The following is an 8273-nucleotide window of genomic DNA, read 5'->3' as shown; positions in this document are numbered from 1 at the left end:
GATTGAAGGAAGCACTATTGGTAGAGGCGAATGAAGAAAGATATAGTTGGATTTGTAGCTCGGTGCCTCAACTGTCAGCAGGTGAAGTATGAGCACCAGAGGTCGGGCGGGTTGCTTCAGCAGATAGAGATTCCGGAGTGGAAGTGGGAGCAGATCACCATGGACTTTGTAGTTGGACTCCCACGGACTTTGAAGAAGTTTGATGCTATTTGGGTGATTGTGGATCGGCTGACCAAGTCTGCTCATTTCATTCCTATATGTACTACTTATTCTTCGGTGCGATTGACAGAGATTTATATCCGGGAGATTGTTCATCTGCATGGTATTCCAGTTTCCATTATTTCATATAGAGGTACTCAGTTTACATCACGGTTTTGGAGGGCTGTTCAGCGTGAGTTAGGCACTCGGGTAGAGTTGAGTATAACATTTCACCCTCAGACGGACGGACAGTCCGAGCACACTATTCAAATTCTTAAGGATATGCTCTGTGCGTGTGTGATTGAGTTTGGAGGGTATTGGGATCAGTTCTTGACATTGGGGGAGTTTGCTTACAACAACAACTATCAGTCCAGCATTCAGATGGCACCGTATGAGGCTTTATATGGTAGGCGATGTAGATCTCTGGTGGGTTGGTTTGAGCTGGGTGAGTCTAGGCTAATGGGCACAGATTTGGTTCAGGATGCTTTGGAGAAGGTTAAGGTGATTTAGGATAGACTCCGTACAGCCCAGTCCAGACAGAAGGGTTACGCGGACTGGAAGGTTCGCGATATTTCCTATATGGTTGGAGAGCGGGTTCTGCTTTGGGTTTCGCCTATGAAGGGCGTTATGAGATTTGGGAAGAAGGGAAAGTTGAGTCCGAGGTTTATTGGCCCTTTTGAGATATTGAGACGTGTTGGGAGGTTGCTTATGAGCTTGCCTTACCTCCTAGCTTGGCAGGAGTTTACCCGGTATTTCATGTTTCGATGCTCCAGAGGTATCACGGTGATCCGTCACACGTGTTAGATTTCAGTTCAGTCCAGTTGGACAAGGATCTATCTTATGTTGAGGAGCCAGTGGCAATATTGGACAGACATGTTAGGAAGCTGAGGTCAAAGAACATTGCATCGGTAAAGGTTCAGTGGCGGGGTCAGCCCGTCGAGGAGGTGACCTGGGAGATCGAGCAAGATATGCGCAGCTGTTACCCTCATCTTTTCACTACTTCAGGTATGTCTTTATGCTCGTTTAAGGATGAACGAATAATTAAGTGTAGGAGGATGTGATGACCCGGACGGTTGTCTTAAGAATTAATGACCCGATCCCCTATTAACTACTTTCCCCAAATTTATTTCTGCTAATGTGAATTTGCCGGGATGTTCGGGTTGAATTTCGGAGAGTTTTGGGACACTTAGTCCATAAATGAGAGCTTAAGTGTTGGAAGTTGACTGTAGTAGGAACAGTGTGAAGAAGGTCTCAGAATGGAAATCCGATGGTTCTGTTAGCTCCGTTGGGTGATTTTGGGGTTAGGAGCGTGTCCGGATTGTGTTTTGGAGATCCATAGCTAATTTAGGCTTGAAATGATGAAGGTTGAAATTTTGAAGTTTCTGGTCCGATAGTGAGATTTTGATCCGAGGGTCAGAATGGAATTTCGAGAGTTGCAGTAGCTCCGTCATGTCATTTGGGACGTGTGTGCAAAATTTCAGGTCTTTTGGACGTGGTTTGGTTAGGTTTTTGATCAAAAGCGTATATTTTGGAAAAACTTGGAGTTCTTAGGCTTAAATCCTTGATTAATTCGAGGTTCCGATGTTGTTTTAGGTATTTTAAGGATTGGTACAAGTTTGAATAAGGTATTAAGTAATGTTGGTGCTTTTGGATGAGGTCCCGGGGGCCTCAGGATGATTTCGGATGGTTGACGGGAGGATTTAAAGTTAAGAGATTGCAGAATTCAGCTGGTATCTGTCATAACCGCACATGCGGTTTGGATTCCGCAGGTGCGGAGCCGTAGAAGCGAATTTGGGCCTTGTCTTCAGAGTCCGCAGATGCGGAAGGTGGACCACAGGAGCGGTTTCGCATTTGCGAAAAGGCACTCGCAGATGCGGTTGCTTGTCACCTAAATGAAAGTCGTAGATACGACACTTGTTCCGCAGAAGCGGGACTGCAGATGCGGTCCCAGGGGCGCAATTGCGGAAATCGCTGGGCAGAACATATAAATAGTTGTCTTTGCGAAATTGAGTCATTCTTTCACCATTTTCATCCGAGTTTGAAGCTTCTAAGAGGAATTTTTGAGGAAAACAAAGAGGAATCACTTGGAGGTAATGTCCTTGACTTCATAACTCGTTTTTATCTGATTAAAGACCTAATTAGTGATGAGAAATTTGGGAGAAATGGGTAAATTAGGGCTTGAGTTTAAAAGGCTTTTGAATGAGGATTTGAGGGGCCATTTGGACTCCGATTTCAGTGTTCTTGTTATATATATACTCGTGAGAGTACGAGGTTTCTGAAAACGTAAGTTTCACCCGATTCCGAGACATGGGCTTGAGGGGCATTTTGGTCATTTTACATAATTTCGCGTATTAGCTTAGACTTTAATTGTAGAATCAATTACTTGAGATGTTATTTACAATATGCAATTGAATTGAATAGATTTGGGCCATTTGGAGTCGGACACTCGTGGCAAAAGTGTGGTTTCGAGTTGATTTTGAGCCGGTTCGAGGTAAGTGGCTTGTCTAACCTTGTGTGGGGGACCTGTCCCTTAGGATATTTGATACTTGAAATGCCTTATACGTAAGGTGACGAGTGCGTACTTGAGCTAATTGTTGAAAATCCGATTTTACTTTAAGTATTTAAACTGAGTTCCTTTCTTACCTGTTTTTATTCTACTTGCAAAATTAGCCTGTGTTAGTTTAGAAAAGCATGCCTAGTTGACTTAATTGCTTATTTGCTTAAACTGCCTTAATTGTATTATGTGAAGCATGTTAGGCTAGAATTAACTATTACTTGTTACGAACTTAGCATTTATTTTAATATTCTTGAGCTGTTGCTGTGTGTTTTAGTTTGGGACTACGGGACGGCATCCCGGGAGATCCCCGTCACGTATTTATGATCTGGATTGAGGTGCGAGATACCAAGAGATCCCTGGCACGTGTGTTGAGGATACTGAGAGATCCTCGGGATACCAAGAGATCCCTGTCATATATTGAGGATACCAAGAGATCCTCGGGATACTAAGAGATCCCTAGTGTACATATTGAGGATACCAAGAGATCCTCGGGATACCAAGAGATCCCTGATTATCATCCTTGTTGTGAGCGGTGTTTCCCTATCTTTTGCCTTTATTTCTGTTTCCGTTATTATACTCTTATCATCCGGTATAGACTCTTACTGTAGATTCTCATTTATATTGTTTATCTTATCCTGTCATTTTTATTATTATTTACCTCAGTAGGGCCCTGACCTTCCTCGTCACTACCCGACCGAGGTTAAGCTTGGCACTTACTGAGTACCGCTGTGTGTACTCATGCCCTTTCTGCGCATGTTTTTCATGTGCAGATCCAGGTACCTCTACCCAGGCTTATCACCCTTGAGGCAGGGAGATCTTTCGGAGACTACGAGGTACATCTGGCGCGTCCGTAGACTAAGGAGTCTCTATCTTTATTCTATCATGTAGTGCTAGCCTTTCTATTTTACTGTTGTTGTAGACATTCTGGAGTTAGAACACCTTATTGTATTTCTTTCAGCTTGTGTTCCCGTGAGTTTCCGGGTTTTGGGATAGTGTTGTAGGATGTTGAGATGCTGTGTTGTATATGCCGAGCGACATTTTATATATCGTTCTCCTTTTGTTATTCTTGGCTTTTAATTTATATTTTCCGCCAGATTCCATTCATTTCCCGCACTTATTAGACTTACCTAGTCGTAGAAATTAGGTGCCGTCACGACAGTTCACGGAGGGCGAACTAGGGTCGTGACAATTATTAAAACTAAACAGTTAAGAAATAGTCTTGCACATGCCAATGCAGAAAAACTCATGCAACTTAGACGTCTTCCATATTCTTATGGAACTGCCACATCTTACCACAATAAACAGTAGAACTGCCATCAGTAGGGGCGATACATCAGTACATTCTACCACTTCTATACATCCTTTTCTATATGAGCAATATAGAAAAAATTTAAGAATATTTGTGGACTTCCAAACATTTAGTAACGTTTCTCGAGAAAATAAATTTATTTACAGAGGTTATTTACATATCATTCTTGAACACTTAATATTCCTGTTTATGACTGCTTCCTTCGCTAAGAGCCAGAATACTTCAGGAAAGTACAGATTAAAAATTGGATCAAAATAATTTGTGGTACCAAGTTAAAGAAACCTATCCAATAGTAAATTGTAGTTTTATCTGCTTTGTATATTCTATCACATGAGCTACACCGTTATATAACAGTCTATTAGTTTTACTTTCGTTATTTCATAACTATTCATTATGATATGAAGCGCATCATCATATAATGTGTTATTCGTTCTAACCTCCATCATCAAAATATGAATAAGACTCTGACAAAAAGGGCATACAGTTAGTCATCAAATGTATTTCCAAATACGAGCATTTAGATAAATATGTCAATACAAAATAGCAATGAGTGCTTAAAAGTTTGTTGGAGAAATTACAATCAATACCAACAAGACTTACTGGTAAAAACTTTTTAACTTCACCTGATCAGTTGTTTCTATTCATATATAATTTGCAGCATTGATCTCTATTGTCTCTCCGGAGATAAGTTCAACATATAGTGTCAGATGTAATTTCTCTCTTTGCATGTTTTTCATGCTGCAAATGCTTTTTTCTTGAGGGCTTGAGATGCTTTTACATCAGCAGTAGTCAAAAATATGTACGTATGTTTTACCTATGATGTCCTGAAAGATAAGTAAGATTGACAAAAGAATATAACACATTACAACAAGTGTTTGTACTAAATGCCAAAAGAGTTCATTAAATTGAACTAATGAAGAAACTTATTCCACTCGAGAAGAATAAGCAACATTTAATTATACAACAAAGAACACTGTATTTTTAGCTTCTGTCAAATATATATGAAGCCAATTATTACTATGTATTCATAATAGTTGTTACTTTAGTTGCCTAGTAGTAAAAATGAACAGATCATTGAAATATGCAGACATATCCATTACAAAATGAAGAAATGAAACAATCTCTGAGGTAGAAAAGGAATTTATCATATTCCAATTCGGTTAGTGTCACATTACTTTTCAGTACCAACATGTGGAAGCATTTCTCTTTGTAATTTTTCGTTAAGGTGTAGTATTTATCCGGAATATAATCTAAATTGTAACCAAGTAACATTTAGTGCATATCAAATTGTGGAAAAAATGTTGAAAATTATTGAAATAAACAATAAGTAAAACAATTAACAGTAGAACATGATTGTATCTCTTGTGCAGTGAGATGTGCTAGTGTGGGGAAGTGCATGATATTTATGCCAAGAATTGATTTATGGGCCGTGGAGACATTTGATCTAGTCTGTCAGGAGGATAGTTGTTCTGCAGTAAAGCCTGAATCATTAGGCAAGGAAGCTCATTTACATAATAATAGTGACGATGAAAGAAACTCTAACCATAGTGCTGAACAGAAGTTCCAGTCCATTTAGAAAGGCGTCAGGAAAACCGCTCCTAGGGGACGGGCCGACACTAATGTTAAGCCTATTACTTTTAGCAGGTGGAGTAACAATCGTTGAAAGAAGTTGTGGCGGAAAAGCCCTGCACTTTCTGACCGGGATCAAAATCATTAGCCACGTTCCAGGAGTTCACATAAATGTTAAATAGCAGCTGATTGGCAGCTGTGCTCACTATGTCGTACAAGTGTAAACGAATGAAATATTGGAATCCAGGTTCCACATTGAACGTCCAAGTCACATTAAAATTGACGTTAGGATCATAACCAGTATCAGCCACATTCATCTTTCTACAAGTACCATAAACTGTCTGTGGTGCAATATCTGGTGTTGCTCCATTCTGTGGATATTTCACAGAAGCAATCTTATTTATCGACTTAGCAGAATTCCGTTGCGTCGAGAAACTTTGATCAGTAACCCAAGTTCTCCAAAGTGTATCATTTTCAAACGACACCAGCGATCCGCCCATGTCTTGCAATTGTTTCGAGAGCCTGCGCATACATACCACTTAACGTCCGCCCATGTTTATATACCCTTGCAACTGTTTCGAGAGCCTGCGCATACATACCACTTAGCGTCCCCGCTGCACTAATGGTGGAGGCCTCATCAGTAATAAGGATATCTGGTAAGACAACTTCCAAAGTATTTACATATGCAAACGAATAGCTCAAAGGAGAGATCGTGATCACAAGGTCCCTCAAGGTCACGTTAACAGAAAATTCTTTTGACAGTTACATTTTTGGGAGTGAAATTACCAAGAAGAACATTCAGTTACATTTTCATTATTCCTTGCAATAGACTCCACAATAGTGAACATGTCGACGACCCATTCAAATTGGCCAATGTGTAGTGAATAAGGCTGTGGATATCTAACTTTGGCAGTTGAAATGAGGCACGTCTCGAAAAGTTTGAACAAGTTATCACATCGTCCAATTTCATCACTATAGAGTATTACACAAATTTGTTCCTCCTGCAATTTTATTCAGAAGGATAATACACTAATTATTGGAAGAATGCAAGTTAGTAAATCTGACGTTACAGTTATAGTTGTAAGCTAACTTACGTTTTAATCTTGAACAATTATTGTCTGAAAACGAACTCACTAATCCCTTCTTTCTCTCGGCCGAAATTTATCTACAATTTGTCTACGGGCAGTATAGCCTGCATATTAATAACCATAAAATTGTAACAACAAACCATCCCACATTAGAAATGTAAGGCAGCGAACATACATAAAATACACTTTAATGTTTTTTCAATAATCTGGACTTTTTAGCCACTATATTTCAAAGTAACTGTTGGAACTCCATGCCTTTGTAATCTCTGTTTTTTTGTGGTAACAAAGAGGAGAAGGAGCTAGAACTTGTAAAGATATACATATACCATGGCTGCAAAATTAGTAGCTTCGGAGAACTAACAATTCAACAGTTCAAATATGTTCATTGTTCAAGATAATGGGATTTCGACGAATCATCCTAACAACCAGTACATTCTACCAAAGAAACGCGAGGTATTCAATTTGCTAACTTGGATTTTGTCCAACTTGACTCATCAATGAATAAACACCCAGTTCGTACCGCAAAATTTCGAATAAGTTCAAGAAGTTACAATAGCTTAGTCAATGTAAATACTACAACTGCAGCACTCCAAGATTTGGCAGGTTTAAGTAGAACAAAAATCAATATTTTTCTACTTCTATAAACTGTAGTGTAGGATTAGAATAATAAAATTGTCAACAATTGTTTCGTGGCATTCATAACAGTTTTTTATACCAAAAAAGACACAGAAATTTCAACTTGGTGAAGTACTAAATTAGGGAACAGCAGAATCTTACAGTGAGAAGCTGTTAACTTTGGGCCAATTACTACAGAAATCACAATCTTCTTTCTAGATTATTGAGGACAAAGCAGATAAAACTCCAAATTTTATCAATTTATCAAATTCCCAAAACCTAGCACCATCCACCAATTTTTTCCAAAAAGAAATCCTAATTTTAAATACATTACACCAACACCACCCCTTTCAAACAGGAAAACGCACAAATTAGACAACTGAGAAATCCAATGATACAGAGAAATCTATTTTAGGAGAGAGTTGTGATCGAATAGCAGAAAAGGCAACTAATTGGGGAAAATTTATATTACCAATTGTAAAGTTAATGCTGTAGAAATATTATTTTATGGTACAACTCCTTTGAGTGAAGCCAAGGTACCAAGATAAGCAGAAGAAGAATAACGGGAAAATAAACATTTTTAGATAGATTAGCACCAAAGTTAGCTCCAGCTGTCAAAGGAAAAAGTCCATGTGCTCTGCTGTTGCCTGTTAATACACTGACTCAGCAGCAGAGGAAAAGCCGCAAATTTTAGACCATTTTTTACCTATATAATTCGCCCTTTAATGCTTAAGAAGTTACCTTTATTTACCAAAGTCACTCATGGCATTCAACGTAATAATGTAAAAGAATAGTGGCAAAAATATAACAGCCTAAGCTGGCATGTCGGCAAAGTGATGTCTGTCTCAACTGCTTCACTCGCACTTCTAATATAGTAAAATATATAATAGATTTTTCGTTAAATATTGTCTTATCATTTTTAGTTGTTTAATGACCA

The 8273-nt window shown here is 38.8% G+C and overlaps 1 long non-coding RNA gene across 2 annotated transcripts; it reads right to left on the bottom strand.

Annotated features, from left to right (window-relative positions):
* Window positions 1-4584: 4584 nt before the first annotated feature.
* On the bottom strand, window positions 4585-7796 carry LOC104221164 (uncharacterized). 2 transcript variants are annotated; one of them, XR_709657.2, is made up of 4 exons: window positions 7499-7796; window positions 6728-6825; window positions 5608-6634; window positions 4585-4888 (listed from the first exon to the last, which is right to left on the bottom strand). It is a non-coding gene; the product is annotated as an uncharacterized lncRNA (long non-coding RNA). The 2 variants fall into 2 exon arrangements; XR_709656.2 differs by lacking the exon at window positions 4585-4888 and having other exon boundaries at window positions 5136-6634.
* Between the last annotated feature and the right edge of the window lie 477 nt (window positions 7797-8273).

Source organism: Nicotiana sylvestris, chromosome 7, assembly GCF_000393655.2.
Source record: "Nicotiana sylvestris chromosome 7, ASM39365v2, whole genome shotgun sequence".
Taxonomy (NCBI): Eukaryota; Viridiplantae; Streptophyta; class Magnoliopsida; order Solanales; family Solanaceae; genus Nicotiana; species Nicotiana sylvestris.
This window is presented reverse-complemented; position numbering and strand designations above follow the sequence as displayed.